Source organism: Gallinula chloropus (genome assembly GCF_964237585.1).
Source record: "Gallinula chloropus genome assembly, chromosome: 2".
NCBI lineage: Eukaryota > Metazoa > Chordata > Aves > Gruiformes > Rallidae > Gallinula > Gallinula chloropus.
Genome location: NC_140086.1, coordinates 66274373 through 66290270, shown reverse-complemented (window position 1 = coordinate 66290270; position 15898 = coordinate 66274373).

Sequence of the window (15898 nt, the reverse complement as noted above, 5' to 3'; positions counted from 1 at the left end):
AACAGAGATAATCCAAAGAAAAAGGAAGTCAGTATCATGTTGTGGTGGTTTGACCCTGGCTGGAGGACAGACACATACCAAAGCTGCTCTATCACTCCCTTCTTCGTCTGGACAGGGGAGAAAACATATATTGAGAGGCTTAGGAGGCGAGATAAGGACAGGGAGAGATCATTCTGCAATCAGTGTCACAGGCAAATCAGACTCAGCACGGAATAAAGGAAAGAAAACTCTCTAATTTATGACACTGCACTGCACACCCAGTGACACCAGAGTTGGGTAATGAGAAATGTGACCAGATATTAAAGCACCTTCCCCCACCCCTCCCTTCTTAGCAGACTTCACTTTACTCATGATTTCACTCCCTTCTTCCTCCCCATGGTGGCATGGGGAGGGGCAGGGACTGGGGGAATGGGAGTTTCGGTCAGTTCCTCAAGAGATGTTCTCCTTCTTAGCCAGGGCAGGGGTGGTGGTAGTGGTGGGGATTCCTCACACCCTTCCCATGCTGCAGTGTGGGGTCCCACCCTCCGGAGACAGTCTCTGTAAGACTTCTCTGTAAGTACTTTCCCACAGGGCTTCAGATCTTCACCAGCTTCCCCAGCATGGGTCACTGCTATGGCAGGCAGTCATAAATCACAGAATGTCTCTTGTCTCTCAGGCCCAGACTGCTCCAGCCTGGTGCTACACGGGGTCACAAGCCCCCCACACACACCCCACACCCCTCCCCAGCAAATGTGCTCCGGTGCAGATCTCTCCTTCTTTTGCTCATCTCTGTGTCTCTCTCTCTCTCCACAGGCTGCAAGTGCTGGCAGGGGCTTGGTCCAATGCAGGCCACAGCATCTCCTCTATGTCTCCACCCACTCCACCATGGGTTTCTCCACATGGGCATCTTTCTCTTTGGCACCTGGGGCCTCATCCTCCCCTCTTTATCACTGACCTTGGTGTCTGCACAGTTTCTTACATCTTCTCACTCCCTTCTCTGGTGGCGAAAAGGAGCTGCTCGCGGTTTTTTCCTCCTAAATGTGATTCCCAGAGGCGCTGTGACCGTCACTGATGGGCTCAGCCTTGGTCAGCAACAACTCCAGCCTTGAGCTGGCTGCTCTGTGGGGCCTGCAGAGAGCTTCTGGCTGCTTCTTGCAGAAGCCACCCCTGCAGCCCCCCTTCTCCACCAGAATCCAGCCATACAAAACCACAACAGATGTCCAAGAACAAGAGCATTGTCTTTTAAAGAGAGACAGAAACTGCTGGCATTGAAAGAAAAAAATGCTGGTTAGCATCAGGCAGGAGTTTGTCATTTTGGAGACTCTGAAAGACAGTGATGGGAAGGTGGTTATTCTTAACAGCGACTGTTATGATGCTTAAAAAGGGGAATCCAAAGATACACACTGAGTGGAAGCAAGGAAAATAAAATCTTGTTCAGCAAGGGTTAAGCCAGTGGTCTTTAAGAGCAGCGCCTATAAATATGAGCTTGTATTGAGGTACAGATTAGAAATTGAAATACTCAGAAGTATCACACAGCTTAGAGGCAAAATTCATCAGAATAGGATTTTATACAGATATAGTGAAGCTCTTCTTATTTCATATTGCAGGCTGTGCTGTGGTTCTGCATGAAGAGAAGGACGCACTATCCCCACACTGAAATGCAAGTGCTATGAAATAACAGTCCTGACTATAGGAAACCATAGAAAATGGAAGGCTCTGGGAGAAAAGGGCAGAAGCTGTTTTGTGAGGAAAAATACTGTGAACAGAAAAATTATTTCAGTGGGACTCTTTGCCTTGTAGCAATGAGAGCACAGGTGGAAAGCCAGCAAGCTGCCATGCTTAGGAAGACAAAACTGGACTCCAGAACCTCTAAATTTTAGTGTACTGCTTGGCAGAGAGACCTGCCATTACCTCCTATTACTCTCGTGCCCCTGTGACCTGTAGTCTAAGCGAGAGAATGCTCTTGCATAACTGTTGTGTAAAAGGTATTTAAGAGGCCCAAGAGTGTTTTAGGTTGTAGTAGTATTTGATAAAAATGAGAATTCATAGGTCCTGGGAATTCCACTGTTGAAAATGGATGATAACCAAAAGCCAAAATAGTGATTTATTTCAGTTGAGAAATGTAAAACCACATAATTTTGTCTTGGTTTGAAGCTGACTTCTCTTCTGGAGTTCCCTCAGTACCTCAGATGCAATTCATCTTCCCATTTTTCTCGAGGGTTTGGGCTTCCCAGACAGATTGCCATTGCCCATGGCCCCCACAGTGCACTGCGTCAGGTTAATGACTGGGGAGATCACCTGACTGACTGAGAGCAATTTGAACTAAGAAATACAAACATTTAGAACTAAGCTGTCTCAGTTTGAGTCAGCCACTCCTGAAATTTCCTAATGAAATAAGTACGTGTGGGGGGGTTGGCCTAGATATTTTTTTATTAAGAAAATAAATTGTGTAGAATTTTTCTATTAGCCTGACCTATATTGAGGAAGAAATGCATCTGTAGGTAGGTGTTTCATTACTGGAGTTTAACTAGAAAGTAAATCTGATAATTTTCCTTTAATCTCACCTTTCTTTTCTAAAAAGATATTCAAATGAATGGTAATTCATACTAAAGTGACAGAAATCCAATAATTTAAAAGTTATCTTTGGAGAATGAATCTTTTGTCAATCTTTAGTGATTTGGAACAAGTCTGACAAAGTTCATATTCATATCCACTCTGAATTACTTTTTCTGTTTCCATTTTTCTGTCATGTATATTATCTAGTGTGGCTGCCAAGTACAGCTTGCAGTGTGCTCAGCTTTCATGAATTTTTCCTTTTATGTTCATGATGAATTTATAAAGCAGTTTATAATGAAAATTTGCTGTAAGAGAAAACATTACAAGATATTTTTATGGAGCGTGTCAGAAGTTTTACAATTTAAACTGGGAAGCAGTAACTGTGAAGTCATTGCCATACCCAAGGTATATTTTAGTCATCTGTTCACAAGATACAGAAGCTGGAAGAAAAAGGATTTTTTAAAATATTAAAGAAGATTTTCCCCTTCTTAAGAAGCAACGGAAATACGACTCTGAGATTTAGGGCTACTACTGATACCAACTCTCTGCAAAGATAACAGCAGGGGGATATTGCTGAAGAAATTGACTCACTGCTTGCTGTCTCATCTGGTATGTAGACATAGATGAAAAGGAACCATAACACAGTAGTTGAATTAAAGACAGTTTCAACCTTAGAAATCTGCTCCCAAACAGCAAAAGCACAAAGGACACTACCATGAGATGCTGCAGCTACAAGACTCTAACTTGAACATGGCATTTGTGAGGTAGCACAAAGAAATTTAAAAAATCCTGCTTAATGAAGTCATCTATCTTGCAACAAACTCAGGCTCTCATTGGGTTGGAAAACCAGTCAGAAGAGGTTTGTTGCCATAGTCAAGCTCTGAGGTGTACAGGCAATGTCTGGATATTTGCTGGAAGGGATCATCATCATCACTTTCTGTTCCCAGTTTGATTTGGTGCATAAACCAGCAGATAGGAGAGAGGAGAGTTAGATCTCACTTGGGAGTGATCTCACTTGGGAGTGCTCTTGAAGGAATAGGACAGAAGAAGAGAGTAGAGTAGGTACTTTCCCAGGCAAGAAACCGGCTTACAGCTACACTGTGTTTGAAGCTAATTTTGGAAAGAGAGTGCTATTCCAGAGAACCATGGGATCTAGGCCTACCTGCTGTACCTTCCCCAGTGTTAGAAGTTTGAGGAAAACAGGAAAAGAGTGATGCAATTTGCAGAGGTAGAGGCCCAACTTAAAAATCATAGAATATCTTGAGTTGGAAGGGACTCTAAGCATCATCAAGTCCAACTCCCAGAATTTAACAGAACTAGGGACCGGGTGAAGAGATCTGCTACAGACCTGGGTAGTTTGTGTGCGCTGAAAAGCCAGCTGGCAGCAAAATTCATGCCACAAAGGACCAGTACCACATCAGTAACAGAACTCATGATGCTTTACTTAACCTTAAAAATTAATTACAGCAGAACTGAGTACCCTTCAATTTAATCTGTTCCATGAGTGGGCAGGAGAGGAGATCAGTAAACCAGAACTGAAGGTCAGGTTTGGGAAGGCTAGCATGAAACCTCATCCACACATTCAGACTCACCAACTTATACTTGACACATTTAAGTGGTAGGTACAGCTTTTCTGGCAGCCTTAACAGAGTATATTTGAGATAAACTGAACAATAGAAGTTCTCATCATATTGAAATTGCTGAAAGTGTTCCAACAAGTAATTGTAAATTACACTGAAGTATTAGTCAGATCAGTAACATCTTGATTTATTTTATGAAGTTTAAAAAACCCACCCAAATTGGCAACGTTTGACAAATATTTGAAGCCTTTTTGAATGCCTGCACAGAAGAGCAAGGACTACCTGCTGTCCCCAAGACCCCAAGGAGCGGTGGGTGGACTACTTTATCCTCTGATTGAGGTGGGCAGAGTATATAAAGCACCGTGTCCTCATGGGTCGCTGGGCTGGGCTGCATCCCAGAGTGGGAGAGGAGGAAACAGGCAGTGCCAGGAAAAAGGGTGGTGCAAACTGTTTCCCCTCTGCAGCAAGGAGGACGCCTGACACTGTGAGTCACAGTTCCCAGGGCGGTTTAGCTAAGTTTCTCCTCTATATAGTTTGAATTATTTGGTGGAAAGCCAATGTTCTGTGTTTGTTGTTTTGGGTTTGTTGGGGGGGGTGGGGTGGTGGTGAGAGAGAAATAGTTAAATCCCGCCGTTAAAAATATCTGGTCTGGGTTTCCTCTGGTTTAGAGTAGTAAAGCTTCTTCATTGTATTATGGGAGGATGGAGCCGTTCCCCGTGAGACTGAACAATATTGTTTTCAGGGTGTTTTTCCATTTAGCTCTGTGTTACAACAAAGTGCAGCCGTTACTTTAGTCAGCTTCGGGATGTGCTTGACAACTACAAAAACCTGCCACTCAACTCGGCCTCTACAGTTCCTCACCAGCTGTTATCTGTCTCTGCAGTGGTCCTTCTGGTCTGTAATTATGAAACCTTATTAAACATCTCGGAGCAGATAACGTCCCCTATATTTTGCCTGGTGTACTTTCACACTGCATTAATGGCGGGAATAGTCAGGGTGAAAGTAAGCCTGAAGCATCCACAGGCTTTACTATAATAAATATGCCTGTAAAGGAGCCATCTACTACACATGTACTATCTTTGAGTGCGTATGTTTGGCATATTTTTGCCTCTATAATCAGAATTATATTGTAGATATAAAAGGCCCAAGTGCCTCTCATGTAGCTCCTTGGTTGCTAGCCTCTCTTTAAGCAGTGTATTATAATATCTTAAGAGATTTGCGTAAGTAGTGGAGGGTACTGCAGAGCAGCTTAGAAACCCTCTGGCAGGAATGGAGAAGAGCAGCAAATGGATAGGCTGCACGGAAACACACAGCCAAACTGATGTTGGGTAGAGTGGATGGTGAGATGATGACACCAGCTAAAAATACAAGCCACCAGTGACTCAGCTTCTACTTGGGCAGCTTCCTAAATATTCAGAACGCTGTCAGTTCAACAGCCATGAGCTCTCACATCGACAAAAACACGGGGTTAGAGTCTCACAATTAGAGCAGGGGCAGGAGAACCCAGGCATCTGTTTCTGGGCTTAGCTACTGATGTGCTGCGGATGTGGACATGAAAATGAAAGCCTTTTGTGTTCCCCTAACTCAGTCTGCAAACTAGAGACAAAAAAGATATCTGGTTACGTTATAAAACAAATCTTGCCTTTAAGCAGTTAAAGGAAGAGCAAGTATGTTGAAGTTAGTCCTAAATCGGTAGCTCTTCCTCTTGTAGCTCCTAGTAAATCCCTCCCTGTCCCAAATGCCAAAAACAAATTTAAAGTTCAGTCTCTCCTGGAAGTCTCTTGCTTTTGAGAAGGAGGGGAGAAGAAAGGCACAGCCACATAAAGGCATTCACTGTAGAACTGCAAATGAGTCTGCACTGTGTTTTATCCTTCACCAGTCCTCTTTGTCCCCTTCTCTTCTGACTGCATTCTTGGAACATCTTGTACATGAATTTATAAGACGATTTGTTTTATTGCCACATTTTAACTGCACAGACCACATTGCAGGCTGAGAAATTAATTCGAAAGGCATGGCAAATTGTGTTATTTTGGTTAACAGCAGTTCTAAATAAAACTGGAAGTTATGTGTTTTTCTCACCATACAATTTCTTTCCTTTTTTTTTTAAAAAAAAAAAAAACCAAAACAACAAGAAACCACCCCACAGCATTGCTTTGATAGAATCAGGACATGAAAGGTAACTGAAAAGTTGAACCATGTAGACTGAAGTGCTGTCAAGTGGAGTTTAACTGGGAAGTACAGGATGCAGCACCAATCGCAAGTACTCGTGAGTTTTACATACTTAAAATATACAAAAGCCGCCTCAATTTTCTTACAGTGAGTAAATAAGCGTCTTTTGTAACTTGAACAATTCTAAGTGAACATAGGGCACTTGCTGGTGAACAGAATTAACATATTCAGAACTTGAGACATGTTTTTAGTAACGAATGAACTGGAGGTCACAAGCTGTGCCTGGAAGAGAGTGGGCACGGGAATCGGTCCAAGACGAGGGGTGTAAATAGCCCCTTGTGGGTGAGGTACCTCCAGGTCTGTCACTTCAAAAGGCAGAGGCACTGCTTATCTGCTAAAAGTGATGGATGTGCTGCCCACCTGATTATCTCAGCAGTGCAGGGGACGGAAGCACCGCGGGCACAGGTCCTCCAGCAATCTCTTCACACCAGCTCATATTTCAGTTGCGCCGGGTAAATTTCATTTCACAGGAAAAGGGACAAACATCAGAGAGCTAATCTGGGTACAGAGATATCATCAGCAGGCTTTCTGCTTGTTGCAGACTGCATTATTGGGCGACAGGATCCGTAAAACTATACTGGAAATAATAAAGTAATTATCTAAACAACACCATTAAAATGATGACAAAATAGACCCTACTTGTTTGAATCATTCAAATTGCCTTGTGATAAATGACATAGAAAATAGTTACAGATAAGAAACAGAGGTGAGACACCTTAGTTGATGAAAGAAAATAAGAGGGGTTTTAAATGTATGTGAGGAAATTAATAGAGAAGGCTAGTTTAGGAGGGCTCTAATTCATGATGAAAAGATGTGTTTCTTTGAGAACATGCCTCCAGTCCCTAGCCAGAAGAGTTTGTAGGATTGGGATTTATAAGAGGATAGATACAAAATCTGTTGAAAAGAGTATTGGATACATTTTCCCCATAAATATTTAAATTAACTTGATGCCTCAATTTTATGCATTATTTTTTACACTCATTCACTTGAATGGTACCATCTGTGATATGTTTGCACGAAATGAATTTCATTTTGTTGAAAGTAATTCTGAGTTTACTTTGGAAAATATTCACTGTAGAAATCTGATAAAAGCTCTATATTTAACCAAGTAAAATAAATTACCAGGGTATCTATAAGCAATGATGTTAGCCTTTCAAACAGTAAACAGCAAAGTATAAGAAATAAAATAAAACCTTATTAAACATTGTCTAGTAAAGCCTATACTAGAAAAAAATTGAAAGAAGTTATATTAATTGAAACAGGCTGATATAAATTATATGGCAGGCTGTCAGCAAATAACACGAATGCTCTTTATAGCCTCCTCTAAAACACAACAGGTGTCTGGACCATATTACTGGTTCATAAGTGGACACTGCTGCACAAAAACACTTCTGAATTTTATGTAACTGCTGGTTTGGGTTTTTCTTACCGTGACTGATCCACGATTCCTGAGTCATTCAGATCCAAAGACATTTTCAGATCTACCTACTAGATGTCGTCATTTAATCCAGTATCTCTTTAATTTTGTTGAAGCCAAATGTGTTGCATACCTATAAACATTAAGATCCATAGTGATGGAAAACCTGGGAACTTACTCCTGTTTAAATCTCATATTTAGTGATTCACAGCTTTCTCCAAGTATTTAAGTCCAAGGTCAGAAATGGTGATAGCTGAAGTTTCCTTACCCCGCGTTATACCGGAGCAACAAGTTCCATATACAACAAAATAGATTAGAGAGATTTTTCTAAAAAGATTTGTCTATTAGACCTGCTGTTGTAGTCTTGTGTGGCTGGGTTCTGGTGGAAAAGGGGGGCTGCAGGGGTGGCTTCTGCAAGAAGCAGCCAGAAGCAATCTGCAGGCCCCACAGAGCAAACACCAGCCAGCTCAAGGCCGGAGTCGTTGCTGACCAAGGCCGAGCCCATCAGTGACGGTCACAGCGCCTCTGGGAATCACATTTAGGAGGGAAAAACCGTGAGCAGCTGCTTTTTGCCCCCAGAGAAAGGAGTGAGAAGATGTAAGGAACTGTGCAGGCACCAAGGTCAGTGATGAAGTGGCGAGGATGAGGCGCTGCAGGCACCAGAAAGATTCCCCAGGAGTCCGTGGAGAAGACCATGATGGAGCGGGTGGAGACATACAGAAGATGCTGTGGCCTGCCTTGGAGCAAGCCCCTGCCAGCACTTGCAGCCCGTGGAGAGAGAGAGAGACACGGAGGTGAGCGAGAGAGAGACCCACGCTGGAACAAGTTTGCTGGGGCGGGGGAGGGCTTGTGACTCTGTGGAGGACCAGACTGGAGCAGTCTGTGCCTGAGAGACTGAGAGATATTCTATGATTTATGACTGCACACCACAGCAGTGACTCACACTGGGGCAGCTGGTGAAGAGCTGAAGCCCTGTGGCAAAGGACTCACATTGGAGACGTTTGTGGAGGACTGTCTTCTGTGGGTGGGACCCCACGCTGCAGCAGGGGAAGGGTGTGAGGAATGCCTTCCCTTGCTAAGTCTGCTAAGAAGTGTGTGGTGGGGGGAAGTAGATGTGCTTTAAGATCTGGTCGTGCTTCTCATTACCCAACTCTGGTCTCATTGGGTGTGCAGTGCAGTGTAATAAATTGGAGAGTTTTCTTTCCTTTATTCCGTGCTGAGTCTGTTTGGCCCGTGACACTGATTGCAGAATGATCTCTCCCTGTCCTTATCTCGACTCCTAAGCCTCTCAATATGTATTTTCTCCCCTGTCCAGCTGAAAAGGGGAGTGATAGAGCAGCTTTGGTGGGCATCTGACCTCCAGCTTCAAGCCACCACACCTTCTTAGTCATCCTGCCTTGCCTGTCCTCTGTGCTTTGGTGCCTTGATGAAAGAAAATCCTGTGCCTTAGGAGGCTCAGCTATCTCTGTTTGCTGACAGGCTTAGATTTTAAATGTGCCTCTGAAAATACTGAAATCTTCCATGAAATGGTATTAAAACAGACTGAAGAATGCCTTCTCAGATTGAACTGCTACGATGAACTGGTTAGTGCTTAACAGCTCCATGGTTGGAAAAGTATGATGAGTTTAAATGTCTGTGTTGGATCATACTGATGTTTTTTGATATGTAAGCATACTGCTTGACTTTGCACAAGGAAAGGAAGCTATCAATAATAAGGCCTTGACCCCAGATAAAGAATTGAAAGGAATAGGCTAAATTTGGCCTTTTTTATCCTTGATAATAGATCCCTGTATTGTCTTCTACCAAGGCTGAACTTAGGTCCCCACCTAACAAACTCTTCTGTTTCCCTTTAATTAACAGTTTCAAAATGTTGTCTATCATTCACTGGAAAAGGATTAAAAGTGTACACACCAACATGTCCCAACTAGAAATCATGAAAACACCTACTCAGCTAAATCATGCATATCATTTCTTTTTTTGGAGTAGTATGAGGTCCTGTGGGGCAATAATACCATTCACTACTTCTGACCTAGGATGCTCTCCAAGGTTGGGATCTATAGAAAGTAAAAGCCAGAGAACAGAATACATCAAATCTCCCAGCAGCCTCGCATAAATAATCCAGAAAAGGAAATGCTAACTATGGTTGGATCAGCTTTCGGTGCATTCTAGGGATCAAAGGAAAAACTCCTTAAAATATAATTCCCAGAAAATCTGTGACCAATTCTTCTGAAGCAAAACTGCCAAGAGAGGTTCAAGAGGAAGATACTGTCTCCTGATTGGGAGCAAATTTACATCCCCTCTGCTGGAGGCTGTCATTGATCTTTGACTGTAAGTCTGTACCCCTGAAAAGCAGAAGCATAACTGATAGTTAGAAGGTGAAGACAGTCCCTGCAGCTTCTGGGGTACTTGATATTCAGCACTGTTCAGACTGAGCAGATGCACCACGCAATCAGCAGAGAGCAGGGAAGGGTTTCCTCTCCCCCAGTTTGCATCCATCTCCTTGGAAAGGAAATAAACATAGAAAGAGATGATAAATTGGGATGAAATGTCTCTCATTATCAACACTAGAAGCACAGGATAAAAGTAGAGTCACAACAACTATAAATACCTTAAGTTTCAGTAGGTGCTTGTTCCCCGCACCCTATTTCTTTTAGCAACCTTTCCACATTAGTCTGCCAAACCCCAAGAGTATCCATGGTGCTCAGCAGAGGATGCCTTGATAAGTAAGAACAGCTATCAGGTGGTGGGAAGCCAGAATACAGCGGTGTCTGAAGAACAGAGGCTGAGATGACTAGAAGATGGGTTTTAAGAAGTGGGGATTCATAAGAGGGCCTTTAATTGGCCTGTGCCTGACCCAGATGACTCTGGAGATGACAGTTGACTCCCACAGTTTTAGGCCAATGTCTGAAGGGTTTTGACTCTCAACGAAGTATTTAATTCAGTGGAGTCCTAAGTGTAAGGTACAGAAACAGCCTGTTGGGTCTTATTTTTTGCTAGAGGATCACAACCAAGTATAGCAGAACCAACTATAAGCAGGTTTGCTGTATGAAAATGAGGAATATGACAAACTGGTGATTGTAATCACACGAACATTTTGCTCCATAAAAGCTGGAAAAAGAAAACAAACCCTCCTAAGGGATAACAAACTTGAGATGTAAATGAGGAGAATGCTAACTGTAAAGGAGTAGTGATAAAGAGATATAAAAGAAACAGTCTAATGCAAACTGCGTGGCTATAGTACAATTTCACCACGCACATTAAGCCTATTGGGATCAGCCCACATACACACAATCCCTGTCTGAAGACAGGAGCTCATGACTTCCCTAAGGTGCCCTCAGAATGCTGAAACTCTCTGAAAATCTTATTTTTCATCCATGACCTTTTTGATACGTGAATGTGTGGGGACAGGGGGGAAGTTCTAAGGGGAAGAACCAAAATGATGCATGACTTAGAAGCTAAAAGTATACATTCAGTTTTCACCAGGAAGGTGTTGGGTGGGAGCACCTTAAAGTACCTTCAGATATTGACAGAAACATTAGGAATGAAGAAAGAAACACTTAAGGTTTAAATCCCTACATGGACTGTTGCATCATTTGTTTTGAATGAAAGGTAGTCCTGTGGGAACATTGCTAAAAACAAGAGGAGCTGCTTCAGATCATGCTTTTTTAGCTCCAATTCTATTTTGAAATAAAAGGGGTGGTAGATCATAAGTCCATGAGTAAAATGTAAGACTGCAAATTTGCTCTTTGCATCTGTTATTTTTTTCCTAGATTTAGGTAAGAATCAGTTGCATGGGGAACAAAGCAGTTTCTCCTTTGTATCAGAATGAAGACAAAGCCTGTCTGAGACTTCTTTAAAAAAACCCACACTGCCCTGAAAAGCATGCACAGCTCAACACACACATGTGGAGTAGAAACTGAGTTTCAAGACCACGGTCTAAATCTAGCTGAGCAGGGATTTTAATAGGGTTCTGTATGCTACATATACGGCCTGGACATGGGGCTACATTGATGAATGTGGATTTTCACCTCCCATCTTGTCTCTGCCATTCCCATTTAAAAAAAAAAAAAAAAAAGAGAAAGACAAAAGAGCTGCCTTTTAAAGTCAAGGACAAGCTTTGCCAGAGCTAAAAGAATATTATTGTTTGCTGTATTCCCTCAGCACCTTCATCATCACTTTTGAGAAGGACAGAGGGCAGAGAAGTAGACAAAATACAGTTCCTGCCGAAAGTGCTGAGATTCCCTACCTGATGCATATCAGTATTTGAGCATGAGAGGTAAGGTAGGGGCCAATTCCATCAGGATACATGTAATCATTGATACATATTACTCTGTGATATTTAAAAAATGTAGTGTTTTAAAATAGAATGATACTTTTGTAGTTACAATGCTCTGTAAATACAGATATACAGTGTTGTAAGAAGTCAAAATTGAGTTCACACATAGGTACAGACATTAAATGAGGTCCCGAGAATCCTGAAGCTAAATAGCTGACCAGAAGCCTGAAACTCTGAAAACAAATTGTTTCCTGTCAATTGGTTTCACTTGTCTTCAGAGAAGCACGACTTTTGTCATTCTTTATAAACAAACAGGATCAAAGAAACATTTGATTAGGAAATTATTTTCTCCTTATCCAAAGCACACAATTAGATTTCACGTTCTGATTAATTTCTAGAAGAGACCAACTGTGAAAACAAGGAAGCTGGGGCTTTGAAGTGACTTCCACCTGTGACCTGCAAACTTGTTCTGATCAGAGGAACATGCACAGTGTGCTGAGCATACCGAAACACGCAGTCCTCACAGGGCACCACACCAGCTCACATCAATGCAAGGGCTGCCAAGAAAGGACAACCCTCAGTGAGCACAGCAAAAAAACAATCTGTCGAGATGCTCTCTACACTCCAACACTTCATTTCGCTGTGAAAACTTCTGCCCATCGGGGCCTGTCTGTATTTTATTTCAAAAGCATTGTTGGTGTTGCACTGGCAGTTCAGTGCAAATATCAAGTTCTAAGACAGACTTTCAGTACTTGACTGAAAAAGAGCCGTTTCTAAACTTTCAGTTACTTACATTATGTTTTCTGGAACTTTTTCTACTTAGTATAAACTCCCTGACTGTACTTATTACAAAAATCCTTGTGTTCCCTTGGCAATAGCTTGCTGCTTCCCTTTCCATTTCAGCTGCACTTACAATTTTCTGCTCCAATTCTGATCCTCCAGCATGTACTCTCCTGCTGCCAGAAACAGAATTGAATTCTACCAGCTGCCTGTTAAGGGGCTAGGCTAATGATTTCTCCAAATAGTACAGTCATCTAATTTAGCAACAATACACCATCTAGCATTAAAAGTATTTATGTTCCCAGTGCATATTAGCAATGTCTTTGTTAAGTTGGTTGACAGAGAAACCACAAGCTGGGTTTTAACAAGAACACTGAAACAAAGTTATTTTTCAGTACCCTCTTCATAGGGAATTACAAGCAATGCTGTGGCCACGGGTCTAGAGGGGTTTTTTTAAAAAAAAACAGATCTAGGTTAATTTAACAAAGTCACATGGGTAAAACTCCCTAACAAGTGTCACTGGTTCGGAGGTCTGGGAGGTATGAAAGACACAGTGTCCTTGGATATTCCCAGTTTCTTTCTTCTAATGAGGTTAAAAAAGAAAAAAAAAAAGAATAAAAAAGGAAAAACAGTGAAAAACAGACCAACTGGGATAACTAATATCCAATGAAACATATTCTTGGATGTTGCAAAGACTTATACATGAGAACAAACTAAATAGAACCCGTATGCATTAGCATCTGTGCAATTTTTTCCTACTATCTCATTAGCATCACAAAGAGCAGACCAATGGGATTTTGATAGCCAGCCAGCTCATGCATGTTGCAATCATCACCCTTCCTCTCATACAGTTCCCAAGCTTTGCTCACATATCTGTGCAAACTAGCAGAGTATCTGTGGTTTCAGATCGTTAACATCTATAAGCGGTGTATTAAAAAATAATACGCAGGTAATTCGAACTTTCCAGGGAACGTGGTATTTATTGCATGACTAAGCCAGCAAATGCAAATTTGAAAAGAAAATAGCTTCTAATCTAAGTATTCATTTGCTGATGAATTAAAATCACCAAGTTATTCAGCACAATTCAAAATGGAAAAGCTGACATATCATTTATTGTAAAGGCCGTGGCTATAATAGGAACGTCATTGTTTCCCTTTCTGCTGGTCTCACACATTCTTTTTAATCTTGATTATTTGTCACCCTGTTAGGGGACTTCTTATGGTAATGAAATCCTTTTGTCTGTGATGTAACTGGAGCCTTTTTTCTGCATTTTCCCTTCCTACATCAGTTACAGTTGCGTTTATAAACACTGTGGAGGTTTCTTCTGAATCACACAATTGCAGATTGTTCGAAGGAGACACGCGTTCCTGGCTGTTGCTAGGTGCCAAATGCTCTTAAAGATTTTGCAGGCTACAGATTTCTTCAAACCTGCTCAGCAGTAACTGAAACATCTCTGTGTTATCAACGCCGTTTTCAGCACTAATCCGAAACATGGCCTCACACTGTCTACCCTGAAGAAAATTAACCCCGGCCCAGCCAAACCCAGCTCATTCTCCACCCCTTATTGTCTATGATTTGGGTCAGATCTCACCCTATCCAACACAACGTCATTAACCACCAACCCCCTTCCCATTCATTGATACAATATGCAGGTATCTTTCTGTTAGTCTATGGACCACCTCTGCAAACTGTCCATAAATGTCCATAAAATGTCTAAAAAATGACCTTTGAGGTAATTTAGCCTGTGACTTTGGGCTCCATCTGTTGCAGTGGTTGGTCACTCAGGACAGGAGAGGTGATGTCTCAGGGGAAGTTACTGGGCACAAAAGCCAACTCAGGTTGGGTCACTGCTACACACACTTGCACTGTTTATTGTAAGGCTTGTCCTCCATTGTTTTGGGTGGTTTCTGCTATATTTATTTTATAACCTACAGGAACGATTTAAAAAAAATAAAAAGTTAGGCTGATGGAAGATTTGAAAGATGTAAAACATCTGGCCTCAAAGTTTAATCCAATCCCCAACTGCAGGTCAGTTTAAGACTCTCAAGAGGGATGATTATTGTGTATGTGCATATTGAGAAGTTTCTTCTAAAACTGGTGTGCTAGCTCCTGTTTTGAACGGAGTCCTAGACATAATTCATAAGCCTTGGCCACAGTCCTGTCAGAAATGTATGTGTATGAAAGAACTTTCCAGTTCAAGGAGAACCCCCCCAGAATCATTGTTTAGCATCTAGGAACTCATTGTTTAGGAGCTGATTTTGCCTGATATGTTACAGCAGCACTGGGAGTTTTGAAAAGTGTATTAATGCATTGATAAATCTATGTAGTGTTAATCTTAAAAGGGCCCTGTACTCTACCGTTCCTTGGGTATGATTTTATAAAACTGTATGTTAATTCCTACTGAAGTTCAAGATGAACCTGTGTTTTTCAGATGTCCTTTTTGAAATAAGGCCAAATTCACAGCTGAATCTAAACTGATTAGACTTTTCACCTCTAAAAGCTGTCATGCCGATGTCAGTAAGTATTAGATGCATGGCCATGTACCGGTAACATTTATTAAAGGGCCACAAAAGGAAACTCTACATAAAGGAAAAAATACCAGGCTTGAATGCAGAAGGCTTTCAGCTTCTCCTCTGTACCTCATACATGTGTGGAAATCACAAGTCCCTGACTGTCACACTAAGACGACTTTGTCAAGGTAGTTCCTGCAGACAGAGAACACTGAAATCTCTGAGTAGCACGGTACCTGCTTCCTCTTCCATGTCTCCCTCAAAGCCTGGCCCTCATTCTCACATCACTTGCTGTGATCTCCTTCAGCCTGCCCTTTTCCCATTTATTCTTACTCCTCACATTTGGCCCCTGTACTAGGGTCTCAAAAAATAGTCCTGCTCAATGTATGAGGAGGTTTCAGAAAATTTGTTACATCTTCCAAATGTATAAAAAAAGTATTCAGGCATTTATTCTTCAGCTAAATTTAGGAAAACCATTACAGAGACTGCAAAAAGGCGTTTCTCTGACTGTCCCATTCCCTTTACATACATGTCATTATATTTCACCTTTGTGAGCCACCCAGGCCCTTCT